Genomic DNA, 13,697 nt, shown 5'->3' on the forward strand with positions numbered 1-13,697 from the left:
TGGATTGGATTTGGATTGAATTTGGATTGGATTTGGATTGGATTTGGATTGGATTTGGATTGGATTTGGATTGGATTTGGATTGGATTTGGATTGGATTTGGATTGGATTTGGATTGGATTTGGATTGGATTTGGATTGAATTTGGATTGGATTTGGATTGGATTTGGATTGGATTTGGATTGGATTTGGATTGGATTTGGATTGGATTTGGATTGGATATGGATTGGATTTGGATTGGATTTGGATTGGATTTGGATTGGATTTGGATTGGATTTGGATTGGATTTGGATTGGATTTGGATTGGATTTGGATTGGATTTGGATTGGATTTGGATTGGATTTGGATTGGATTTGGATTGGATTTGGATTGGATTTGGATTGGATTTGGATTGGATTTGGATTGGATTTGGATTGGATTTGGATTGGATTTGGATTGGATTTGGATTGGATTTGGATTGGATTTGGATTGGATTTGGATTGGATTTGGATTGGATTTGGATTGGATTTGGATTGGATTTGGATTGGATTTGGATTGGATTTGGATTGGATTTGGATTGGATTTGGATTGGATTTGGATTGGATTTGGATTGGATTTGGATTGGATTTGGATTGGATTTGGATTGGATTTGGATTGGATTTGGATTGGATTTGGATTGGATTTGGATTGGATTTGGATTGGATTTGGATTGGATTTGGATTGGATTTGGATTGGATTTGGATTGGATTTGGATTGGATTTGGATTGGATTTGGATTGGATTTGGATTGGATTTGGATTGGATTTGGATTGGATTTGGATTGGATTTGGATTGGATTTGGATTGGATTTGGATTGGATTTGGATTGGATTTGGATTGGATTTGGATTGGATTTGGATTGGATTTGGATTGGATTTGGATTGGATTTGGATTGGATTTGGATTGGATTTGGATTGGATTTGGATTGGATTTGGATTGGATTTGGATTGGATTTGGATTGGATTTGGATTGGATTTGGATTGGATTTGGATTGGATTTGGATTGGATTTGGATTGGATTTGGATTGGATTTGGATTGGATTTGGATTGGATTTGGATTGGATTTGGATTGGATTTGGATTGGATTTGGATTGGATTTGGATTGGATTTGGATTGGATTTGGATTGGATTTGGATTGGGTTTGGATTGGATTTGGATTGGATTTGGATTGGATTTGGATTGGATTTGGATTGGATTTGGATTGGATTTGGATTGGATTTGGATTGGATTTGGATTGGATTTGGATTGGATTTGGATTGGATTTGCATTGGATTTGGATTGGATTTGGATTGGATTTGGATTGGATTTGGATTGGATTTGGATTGGATTTGGATTGGATTTGGATTGGATTTGGATTGGATTTGGATTGGATTTGGATTGGATTTGGATTGGATTTGGATTGGATTTGGATTGGATTTGGATTTGGATTGGATTTGGATTGGATTGGTCTTCCTGTCTTCCTGTCTTCCTGTCTTCCTGTCTTCCTGTCTTCCTGTCTTCCTGTCTTCCTGTCTTCCTGTCTTCCTGTCTTCCTGTCTTCCTGTCTTCCTGTCTTCCTGTCTTCCTGTCTTCCTGTCTTCCTGTCTTCCTGTCTTCCTGTCTTCCTGTCTTCCTGTCTTCCTGTCTTCCTGTCTTCCTGTCTTCCTGTCTTCCTGTCTTCCTGTCTTCCTGTCTTCCTGTCTTCCTGTCTTCCTGTCTTCCTGTCTTCCTGTCTTCCTGTCTTCCTGTCTTCCTGTCTTCCTGTCTTCCTGTCTTCCTGTCTTCCTGTCTTCCTGTCTTCCTGTCTTCCTGTCTTCCTGTCTTCCTGTCTTCTGCTGTCTTCCTGTCTTCTGCTGTCTTCCTGTCTTCTGCTGTCTTCCTGTCTTCTGCTGTCTTCCTGTCTTCTGCTGTCTTCCTGTCTTCTGCTGTCTTCCTGTCTTCTGCTGTCTTCCTGTCTTCTGCTGTCTTCCTGTCTTCTGCTGTCTTCCTGTCTTCTGCTGTCTTCCTGTCTTCTGCTGTCTTCCTGTCTTCTGCTGTCTTCCTGTCTTCTGCTGTCTTCCTGTCTTCTGCTGTCTTCCTGTCTTCTGCTGTCTTCCTGTCTTCTGCTGTCTTCCTGTCTTCTGCTGTCTTCCTGTCTTCTGCTGTCTTCCTGTCTTCTACTGTCTTCCTATCTTCTGCTGTCTTCCTGTCTTCTGCTGTCTTCCTGTCTTCTGCTGTCTTCCTGTCTTCTACTGTCTTCCTGTCTTCTGCTGTCTTCCTGTCTTCTGCTGTCTTCCTGTCGTCTGCTGTCTTCCTGTCGTCTGCTGTCTTCCTGTCTTCTGCTGTCTTCCTGTCTTCTGCTGTCTTCCTGTCTTCTGCTGTCTTCCTGTCTTCTGCTGTCTTCCTGTCTTCTGCTGTCTTCCTGTCTTCTGCTGTCTTCCTGTCTTCTGCTGTCTTCCTGTCTTCTGCTGTCTTCCTGTCTTCTGCTGTCTTCCTGTCTTCTGCTGTCTTCCTGTCTTCTGCTGTCTTCCTGTCTTCTGCTGTCTTCCTGTCTTCTGCTGTCTTCCTGTCTTCTGCTGTCGTCCTGTCTTCTGCTGTCTTCCTGTCTTCTGCTGTCTTCCTGTCTTCTGCTGTCTTCCTGTCTTCCTGTCTTCCTGTCTTCCTGTCTTCCTGTCTTCCTGTCTTCCTGTCTTCCTGTCTTCCTGTCTTCCTGTCTTCCTGTCTTCCTGTCTTCCTGTCTTCCTGTCTTCCTGTCTTCCTGTCTTCCTGTCTTCCTGTCTTCCTGTCTTCCTGTCTTCCTGTCTTCCTGTCTTCCTGTCTTCCTGTCTTCCTGTCTTCCTGTCTTCCTGTCTTCCTGTCTTCCTGTCTTCCTGTCTTCCTGTCTTCCTGTCTTCCTGTCTTCCTGTCTTCCTGTCTTCCTGTCTTCCTGTCTTCCTGTCTTCCTGTCTTCCTGTCTTCCTGTCTTCCTGTCTTCCTGTCTTCCTGTCTTCCTGTCTTCCTGTCTTCCTGTCTTCCTGTCTTCCTGTCTTCCTGTCTTCCTGTCTTCCTGTCTTCCTGTCTTCCTGTCTTCCTGCTGTCTTCCTGTCTTCCTGTCTTCCTGTCTTCCTGTTTTCCTGTATTCATGTCTCCCAAGTAACATGTTGTATTCAGAAAGATAAATAGAAGATGCTTTTAGGACCATCATAAAACCAAAATAAAAGGTATAAGGTATTATGACGGTTTTCAGAAAAAAAAAACCTTTATAAGGCTAATTGGCCACCAAAATGTTGCTTGGGCTGTCTTTCTGCTGTCTTTCTACTGTCTTTCTTCTCTCTTTCTACTGTCTTTCTACTGTCTTTCTACTATCTTTTTACTGGCATTCTACTGTTTTTTAACTGTATTTCTACTGTCTTTTTAATGCCTTTCTATTGTCTTTCTACTGTATTTCTACTGTCTTTCTACTGTCTTTCTATTGTAATTCTATTGTTTTTCTACTGCCTTTCTACAGTTTTTCTATTATCTTTCTACTGTCTTTTAATTGTCTTTTTATTGTATTTCTACTGTCTTTCTACTGACTTTCTATTGTCTTTCTACTGTTTTTCTACTATCATTCTACTGTCTTTCTACTGTCTTTCTATTGTCTTTCTACTGTATATTTACTGTCTTTCTACTGTTATTCTACTGTCTCTCTGCTGGCTTTCTACTGTCTTTCTATTTTCTTTTCACCGTCTTCCTGCTGTATTTTTACTTTATTTCTACTGTGAATCTGTTTGTTTTCTACTGGACTTTCTACTATATTTCTACTGTATCTCTACTGTCTTTCTATTATCCTTCTACTGTTCTCCTGTCTTCCTGTCTTCCTGTGTTCCTGTGTTCCTGTCTTCTTGTCATCCTGTATTTCTATTCTCATGTCTTTCTGTATTCCTTTCCTACTGTACTTGTGTCTTCCTGTTGTTCTCTTGTGTTCCTACAATTTTTTTGCTGTCTTTTGCTGTCTTCCAGCTATTTTCCTGCTGTCTTCCTACTGCCTTACTGTCTTTTTACTGTCTTCTGCTACCTCCTTGTTGTTTTTTTTTTGTCAATCTTCTATGCTACTGCTGTCTTCATACTGTCTTCCTGCTGCCTTCCCACTGTCTTTCAACTGTTTTCCTGCCTTCTTCCTGCCATCTTTCTGCTATCTTCCTGCTGCCTCCCGGCCGTCTTCTTTTTTATCATCCTGTAATGTTCCTGTTGTTCTGCTATTTTCGTGCTACCATTCTACTGCCTTCTTGGTGTCTTCATGCTATCTGCCATCTGTATACTGTTGTTTTTTTTTTCTGTCTTCATATTGTCTTCCTGCTGTCTTCTGGTTGTCCTTCTGTTTTCCTGTTGTCTTTTGCGGTCTTCCTGCTGTATTCATGTTGCCTTCCAGCTATCTCTTTGCTGTCTTCCTGTACTTTTCTACTCTCCTTCTAGTATCTTTTAACTGTCTTTCTGCTGCCTGCCTGGTGCCTTCTGTTTTGTCATCCTGCTATGTTCCTGCTGTTCTGACAACTTTCTGCTGTCTATCTACTGTCTTCCTGTTATCCTTCTTTTGTTTTCCTGCTGTCTTCGTGTTGTCATCGTACTGTCTTTCTACTTTTTGATGCCTTTTGTTGACTTCCTGTGGAATTCCTGCAGGTTGCCGACTGGTTTCCTGCTGGCCTCCTGCTGTTTTCTTTCCGTCTTCCTGCTATATTTCTGTTGTTTTCCTGCTGTTTTCCTAATGTCTTCATGCTGTCTTCCTTCTGTATTAGTACTGCATTCCTGCTGTTATATTGCTTTGTTTCTACCATACCTGCTGTTTCCTGCTGCTTTCCTTCTATCATCCTGCAGTCTTTCTGTTGTTTTCCTGTAGTCTTCATGCTGTCTTCCTGCTGTCTTTCCGTTGTTTTCTTTCTATCTTCCTGCTGTCTTCCTACAGTCATCCTGCTGTATTTCTGCTGTCGTCCTGCTGTATTTGTTTCGTCTTCCTGCTGTGCATCTACTGTCTTTCAACTTTATTTTTGCTGTGGTTCCTGTTGTCTTCCTCCTATTTTTCCTATCTCTTCTTGCTGTTTTACTGTAGTGTTCCTTCTGTCTTTCTACTGTCTTTCTGCTGTGTTCCTTTTATTTACTGTTGTCTTCATGCTGTCTTTCTGCTATCTTCCTGCCTTTTTCCTACATTCTTCCTACTGTCCTTCTACTGTCTTTTGACTGTCTTTCTTATGCCTTCCTGCTCTTTGTCCTCCTCTCTCCTCTTCTTGGCGTAACGTCCTCACTGGGACAAAGCCTGCTTCTCAGCTTTGTGTTCTATGAGCACTTCCACAGTTATTAACTGAGAGCTTCCTCTGCCAATGACCATTTTGCATGTGTATATCGTGTGGCTGGTACGAAGATTTTCTATGCCAAAGGAAGTCAAGGAAATTTCCTTTACGAAAAGATCCTGGACCGACCGGGAATCGAACCCGTCACCCTCAACATGGTCATGCTGAATACCCGTGCGTTTACCGCCTCGGCTATATGGGCCCTCCTGCTGTTTGTCTGTTTTGCTATTCTGCTTTGTTCCTGGTGTTCTGCTATCTTTCTGTTGTCTTCCTACTGTCTTCCTGTTGTCTTCCTACTGCCTTCCTACTATCTTTCTGCTGTTTCCTGCTGGCTTCCTGTTGTGATCTTTCCGTTATTCTTGCTTTCTGCTGTATTCCTTCTGCCTTCCTGCTGTCATCCTGCTGTCTTCCTGCTGTTATCCTATTATGTTTCTAACATACATGCTGTTTACTGCTGCCTTCCTTTCATTCTCCTGATGTCTTTCTATTGTTTTCCTGACGTCTCCATGCTGTCTTCCTACTTTTTTCTTCTGTCTTCTTCCTGCTTCCCTGCTGTCTTCCAACAGTCATCCTGCTGTATTCCTGCTGTCGTCCTGGTGTTTCTATTGCCATCCTGCTGTCCACCTACTGTTTTTCAACTTTTTTCCTGCTGTGGTTCCTGTTGCCTCCCTGCTGTCTTTGTGATGTCTTCTTGCTGTTTTCCTGCAGTCTTCTTTCTGTCTTTTTACTGTATCTCTGCTGTGATCCTGTTGTTTTACTGTTGTCTTATTGCTGTCTTACTGCTACCTTCCTGCTGCCTTCCCGCTTTCGCCTTCTGTTATACTATTGTCTTTCTACTATCTTCCTTCTGTCTTCCTGCTGTGTTCTTGCTGTCTTCCTATAGACATGCTGCTGTCTTTCTGCTATTATCCTGATATCTTTCTGCTGTCTTCATTCTTTATTCTTGCTGTTTTGTTGTGTTTCTTATGACTTTATGCTGTCTTCCTGCTTTTATGTTACCTCCCTGCTGACTTCCGACTGCTTTCTTGTATTCCTACTGTTTTCCTACTATCATCTTATAGTGCAACTGCTGTTTTTCTACTTTCATCATGCTATCTTTCTGTTGTATTCTTGCTGTCTTCCTGTTATTTTTTTTTTGTTATGCTATTTTTCTGTTGTGTTCTTACTGTCTTCCTGTTATTTTCAGCAGATTTCCTGCTGTCTTCCTGTCTTTCTGGTTTCCTGTCTTTAAACACTCTTTTCGGAATAGAGTTTTACAAAAGCTTTTGTCATAATCAAACTGACAAGACTTTGATAGTTTTGAATCCAGTCTATATGCAGTCCTAAAATATATCCTAAAGTTCTAGAGAAACCAATTGATTCATTAACGTCTTCTCAGAGAACTGATTACATCCGTGCAATTGCTCGATTAATACATCTCGCCCTGGTAACACACGCAATAACCATACGGACGTAGGAGGCAAATCTCGAATTGATTCCTGTTTGATCGGATTAGCATCCTACTACATACCCTACTGGGTTACCGGTTCCCCTCCTTCGGCTACAACGAGAGGGTGTCTGCCAAAGCAGCCGAACAAATAGCCAGAAACCATGCAAAGCATGATTCCAGCAAATGTTACTTGAGCACAATCACCGACTGAATTGAGATGGTGATTTGGACTTCCAATAGTACAGTTACTGCTAGAGCATTCCGATGGGAAGTTATTCACTATACACTAGATTATGGATTCCGGTATCCCTACACAGAATCCGACTTGCAAAAGGAAACCATACCGGGAGGGTGTGCGATGTGCGTATGTGTGCCTGGACGTAAGATTATCGCACAGCATCGTGTTCAATCGAGTGTCTAACACGGAAAGGCAACGACTTCGTTACTATGCAAAGCTCCAATCAGGAGAATAACAACGCGCACATGACGAGATTGCCAGCAGAATGACAATCACTTTATGGTGTTGAATCTTGGGAGGGCACAGAATAAATGCCAGAATCATTCCCTGCCCTGCCCTGCTGTCGGTAAGGATTTGGGAGGCGCTGCACGAAACTACCCCACCCGAGAGATGACAAGGAAATTCCTTAAGCCATGTTAAAGATTTCCCTGTTCTATTTTTAGACGAAATCTTCTATTTCCCCTTGGAGGCATTTCGCGTCGTGGAATGACGACGACGACAACGACAACAAGCAGGGAGAAAGCTGTTACAATGGCTGATTGAAAGAAATTATCCCAATTTGCATAAATAATGTCGCCTCCGAGACCCTGGAGGGCAGATGAGGCAAGTCGGTATTTTAGGAATTCTCATTTGTCAAACGAACTTGCGTGTCTATTGCTTTAATAACTAAGTTGAGCGAGGCAGTGAAGACGATTCTCGGGGGTTGTTAAAATTGGAAGCAGATGAAAATTGGCTTTTGATATGATTTTTTTTATAATAAAGACTCTTGTAGGATTCCTTGGAATGGTTTCAGCAAGAACTCCTCCAAAGATTCCCCCTGGGACAACTTTAGAATCGATTCATGTCCTTGTATTTCTTTTAAAATTTCTTCTGGGATGTCTGCAGAAAATCTTTCAGGAATTCCTCCAGGGAGTATTCCTTGGGATACTTCAGGAGTTTTTCTAGAAATTTCTCAAAATATTTATTTTGAAACTGGTTCACAGGCTTCTTAAGATATTGCTCACAAAGTTTCTTCAAGGATTGCTACAGAAGTTTGTGCATGTATTCGTTCCAGTACTTTTTTCGAACAGTTTTGAAGGAATTTTTCCACGAATATTATCAGAATTTTGTCGAAAAGTTTTTTTTTTTGAGTTTCCTTCATATATCTCTGTGGAGCCTCGTAGCCGTGCGGTTAGGGTCACCAATAGACCGATGCAAATTTTGAAATTTTCGCTCCCCTATGCTTAAACGATCACAATTTGGGTTATGATTATCCTGCCAAAATTTGAGATTTTTTGGATCAAATTTGATTGAGCACACGCCATATGAAGTTTGCATGGAAATTACTATGGAAAATGGAATCTTTTATTTGCACAAGCCGAAATATCTTTTCATGATATCTTAAAAATAAAACCGATATGGATTCACATAGCCTAAACATAAATCTATCAAAGTGCCGAAGATACATGACACGTAAAACCTATAGAAAAATTGTTATTCATTTAAATTTTAATTCAAATCTTTAGTAATGATGTTTTACTTTTCGTCTTGGGAACACTGCGTGGAGTAAATTATGCCTAGTAGGCAAGGAAAATTATGCAACGCAGTGTGTCAAAATAAAAACACAATTCGCTGCAGCTAGAGCGGCACCAAGAATGTTAACTGCTAATAATCATCCGTTCTACTGCCACTTCCTCAAGTTGTGTTTCCGCGGACCGAGGAAGGAGTCTAACAACTTCCGTATTCTCTGGACTGACGACTGTAGGGTCAAAAAACAACATTGCATTGGGTTGTCAATAATCCATTACATTCGGTGCCATGCACGGCAACCACCACCATGTACCTTGTACCGACTTTTTGAGCCCTCTAAGCAGAATACCCTCTTCGAATGAGTGAAATCAGTTTTGTACACTCGTTCGGGTACCACCACAGACTTAAATTTTATCCTACTAGATTTCAATATGACATTGGAAAGACATTTCTAGGAATAAATGAGCAATTTTCTGGGAAAATTTAATGATTGTATTTATTTGTCTAGCCATAAAATGTAATGAAAGTGTCCTTTGAATTTATGTATCGGCTCGTATGTAGTTCGGATAGTCTGTGACAGGGAACGTTATCCCCTGAAGTTCAATTGTTGAAATGACGGCCGTTCACTTCCAGATTAAGATTCAGATTGAGTTGTCAAGCGTTAACTGTAAGATGAGCCAATATCGTATTCCCGAGTACCTGGAAGTGGAGGAGTATTCTTATCATCAATTTGCGACTGTTTGTCTCCATCCTAAGCTGCATCCTGTTACTCCTCGACCAATTTACCATCACGAAAAAAAAAACAAGAGTAGCAGTACTCGCTGTTGCTGCACGCCATCGCATTCCCATTTTGACATTTTGCTTTGTAAAATTTTCATTTGGCCTACTAGGAAGAATTTTGCTCTCGCAGTGTTCCCAAAAGTTAAAGTAAAAGAGCATTGATAAAGATTTAAAATCAAATTTTATTGAATAACAATTTTTCTATGGGTTTTACGTTTCATGCATCTTCAGAACTTTGATAAATAACTGTTTAAGCTATTTGAATCCATATCGGTTTTATTTTTAAGACATCATGGATAGATACTTCAGCCCGTGCAAATGAAAGATTAGCTTTTCCATAGTCATTTCCATGAAAACTTTAAATGGCGTGTGCTCAATCAAATTTGAGCCAAAAAATCTCAAATTTTGGCAGGATGATCAGAACCCTAATTGTGATCGTTTAAGCATAGGGGAGCGAAAATTTCAAAATTTGCATCGGTCTAGTCACCAAGCTTGTAATCGCACCATGCTATGGGGTGAGGGTTCGATTCCCGCTTCGGGCGTTGAAACTTTTCATGAGAATAGTTTCTTCCCCGTTTCCACTGGTGCATGCTCCGTTGTCCGTTGTCTAATGTTAAGTTTAAAACAGTCTGTACAGCTGAAAGCTGAAGACGTTGTCTGTGTCTTTTTTTTTTAAACATACAGTTCCAGAATTTTTTTTACAAAGATTCGAAGATTTTTATAAATTGCTCTTGGATTTTCCAAAAAAAAAAACAATTCTTGTAATTCCACCAGGGATTTTTTCAGCATTGACTCCATATAAATATTCAGGAATTCTCTCAGGTATTTATAAGGAATTCGTCTAGAGAATTTTCAAGAGATTCTTCCAACAATTTCTCTGGTGATTTCTCCTGAATTTTCCCCATTTAAGCATTGCTGGATTTTTTTCTCTTTCTTCAAGTTTCCTTTCAGATTTTTTTTCCAATAATTCTCCAGGTATTCTTTCAAAGATTCAAATAAAAAATATTTTAATTGTATGGTATTGTATTTATTTTACGAAACGGTAACATGTTAGTTTTAATTGTGTTCCTGCAGAATTTACTTCAAAAATTTTCTAAGACAGTACTTTAGGGATTTTGTGTACTAATCTCTTCTGAACTTGTTTAAGGAATTCTTCTACAAATTCCTCCAGAGGTATCTCCAGAAGTTCTTCCAGAAATTTATTGGAGGATTTCCAATACCTTTGTCTGCAATTTCTGCAGAAATTCCTTCACTCCCAGAGTTCTTACAGAGGAATCTCATGATTTTTTTTTTCTAGAAGTTAAGGAGGTATTTTTAGGTTTATTTTTCAGGTATCATCAGAGAATTCCCCAAAGATAACTTCAGAAACTCTTTAGGATTTTTTGTTCTAGAATCTACAAAGAAATAACTAGGAGTTTTCAAGGGAAGTTTTAAGACAATCTTCCAGGTATTTCTTAAGAAATTCCTCCAGTGATTCTTTTAAGAATTCAGCCAGTTATGTTTTGTGCAACTCCTGAAAGAATTTCTGAAAAATCCCTGGAGGAATATCTGAATCATGAAAGAATCTCTCTTAAAAATCTTGAGAAACCCCTTGAAATAATTCTCCAAAAAATCTCTCTGAGATTTTTAAAGAAATGTGTAGCAGAATTTCTGAAAAAAAAATTCTAAAATCCTGAAGAGATCTCTTCAGATATATTTGAAGGAATTTCAGAAGCAACACGATTAGGAATTTCTGAAAGAACCCCTGAGGGAATTTCAGGCAAACTCTCCAATAGAATTCCTGAAGAAACCTCAGGAAGGAACTCTTCAAGGAATCTCTAGAATAATATCTAGATGAATCCCAAGTACGTTCGTGAAAGAATTCCAGGAGGAATTTCTAAAGAACATTCCCAAAGAAATAAATGAAGAAACTGTTTGTGGAATTCCTAGAAAAGTTTATTGAGAAATTTTCAGAAGAAATCTCTCAATAAAATCTTGGAGCAATCTGATGACGTATTTTTGAAAACACTTCTGTAGAAATTCTTGTAGAAACACCTAGATAAGCTTCTGTAAAGTTCCCTAAAAGAAAAACACTTGAAATATTTTTAAATGAATTCCTGTGGAAATTCATAGGAATTATTTCTGAACACATGCCTTTTAGAAGCCGTGGATGAACTCTAAGAGTTGTCTTCAGAGGAAATACCAAAGAAGTTTCTGAAGAAATGTATATATGAATATTTGGAGGAAATTCTGAAGCATTTTGTCAGTTAGAACTCCTTCAGTAATCTCTAGAGTAGTTCTCGCCTGAGCTATTGAACATTGGACATATGTCATGGGAATTTTCAATCGAATCCCTAAGAGCAATCCTTGAACAAGTTTCTGGTAAATCTCTTGAGGAAAAACCTGTACACATTTCTCTGGAAAACTTGCAGAAGAAACTGCTTAAAGATTTTTAAAGAGAAGCTTTAATAGAATGTCTGAAGGATACCCTGTAAAAAATTCTGAAGGATTCGTTGGAGAAATTTAAGAAGGATTTTCTAAACGAATCCTTGAAGAATTTCTAAAGTAATCCCTCATACAGTTTTGGAAGGAACCAGATAGAAGGACCCAAAGACATCTATCTCAAAGAATTCTTGAAAAAAAATCTGGGGGAATTCTTGAGTGAGTATCTGAAAGAAGCCCTGGAGAAATTTCTTATGAAATCCCTGGAAGAATTTCTGAAGGAAACATTGGAAGAATTTCTGAAGGAATCTTTGGAAAAATTTCTAAAGGAAACCTTGGAGACATTTCTGGCGGAATCCTGAACTTTTGATTCTCTGTAAAAAAAAAAGCTGAAGGCATTTCTGAAGAATTGCGATGCCTTTAAGGATTCTCATACGGATTTCTGAAAGAATCTTTGAATATCTGGGGAAACGCATGGAAGTTTTTCTACAGGAATTCTTAGAGAAATTTGTGGAGGATCTTCTAGCTAGAGGAGTTTCTGGAGCAATCCATGGAAGATGTTCTCAAAAAGCTTTCAAAAGGGATTCATGATTTATGACAGTGTGGTATAATTTTCCTTTAGAATTTTCTTCCATTTTCACAAATTTTTTTGCGCAATGTTTTTCGAGAATTTTTTTTTTCAGAAACTCCTTTAGCAACTTTTTCAGAAATTTCATTAAAAGTTCCTTATGCAACTTTTTCAGAAATTCCTCTCACATTTACTTCGCCAGTTCCTCCATCAAATTATACAGGAATACCTCCGGCAATTGTTTGTTGGAATTTTTCTAGAAAACCCTTCATGAAGTCCTTGATGACCACTTAAGAATTACTTGGACTTTTTCTTTTGGAATTTACTTTGATGATTTCTTGAATTTCTTCGGCACTTCTTCTATGAATTACAATTTGAAAAATTCCTTTAATATTCGTTAGTAATTCCTCATGCTACATTTTCAGAAATGCCTCTAGCAATTTTCTTTCTTCTTTGACATCCACTGATGTCTTCTGATAATGACTTCCCCGTATTTTCCTTCACGAATTGCTCAGGGAATTACTATGGATTTTTTTAGCAGTTTCTTGAGAAATTTATCCGATAATATATGTTAAAATTCCGGCAAATTCCAAAACACTTCATTCTTAGTATATTTAGATTTTTGACATTTTTATTGTCACTTTGAAATTTTTATTGCTACTTTTAGTGACTTGCTAAACTTGTTTTATTTTTTTTCTCTAAAATACATAAAACATTTGTATCTTTTCAAAAAATCATTATAATTTAAACTTAAAATTAAAGGCTCCTGCGGAATAGTATCCATAAGATACTTGACATTTTTTTAAGATAACATTTTCCAGATCCCTATGGTATTTTCTTTAGAAACTTCTACGGCCCATATCTACTGTTTTTAAGTACCCTTCAGGAACTTCAAGAAAAAGTTTAAAAATCCACCAGTTTTTTTTCTGGAACTTTCCCAAAAATAGCATAATAAATTCGCAATTTCTTAATGAATGATTTAGGCAATCCCATGAATTATTTCAGAAATTTTGTTTTGGAATTTACCCGACAGTTTCCTTTCCAATTTCTTCAAAATTTCGAAAAATTTCCTTTTTTCAGAAATCTTTATTGAAATACTTAAAGAAATTCTCCTAGTTATTTCTGCAGCAGATTCTAAGATACTTGTTCTAGAATACGTCCAAAACATCCCCAGGAAACTCGCTCACAAACTCCTTCAAAAACTTGTCCTGGGAATTTTAAGAAGGTTTTTTAGTTGATTTCATCCAAGATTTCACTGAAAAAATATCTAAAACAAAGAAATTGTGAGATTTGCTAAAATGAAATGTATTGATGATTGATTCCCAGAAGAGCTTTTGGAATCATCCCCGGTGAAACTTCTTGAAGAGTTTTGGAAGAATTTGGGAAACCTCCTGAAAGAAATTCTAAGATGGTTTCTTGAAGATATTCATGGAGCAATTTCGAGAGAATTCCACAGAAGGTTTCACAAAGCAGTTCTT

At 38.6% G+C, this 13,697-nt stretch overlaps 1 protein-coding gene across 2 annotated transcripts in view; it reads left to right on the plus strand.

The window, feature by feature from the left end:
- The window catches only part of LOC115259710 (dopamine receptor 1), a 305,831-nt gene that overhangs the window by 146,404 nt on the left and 145,730 nt on the right, over positions 1-13,697 (plus strand). The window lies entirely within an intron of this gene.

This window comes from Aedes albopictus, chromosome 1 (assembly GCF_035046485.1).
Source record: "Aedes albopictus strain Foshan chromosome 1, AalbF5, whole genome shotgun sequence".
Taxonomy (NCBI): Eukaryota; Metazoa; Arthropoda; class Insecta; order Diptera; family Culicidae; genus Aedes; species Aedes albopictus.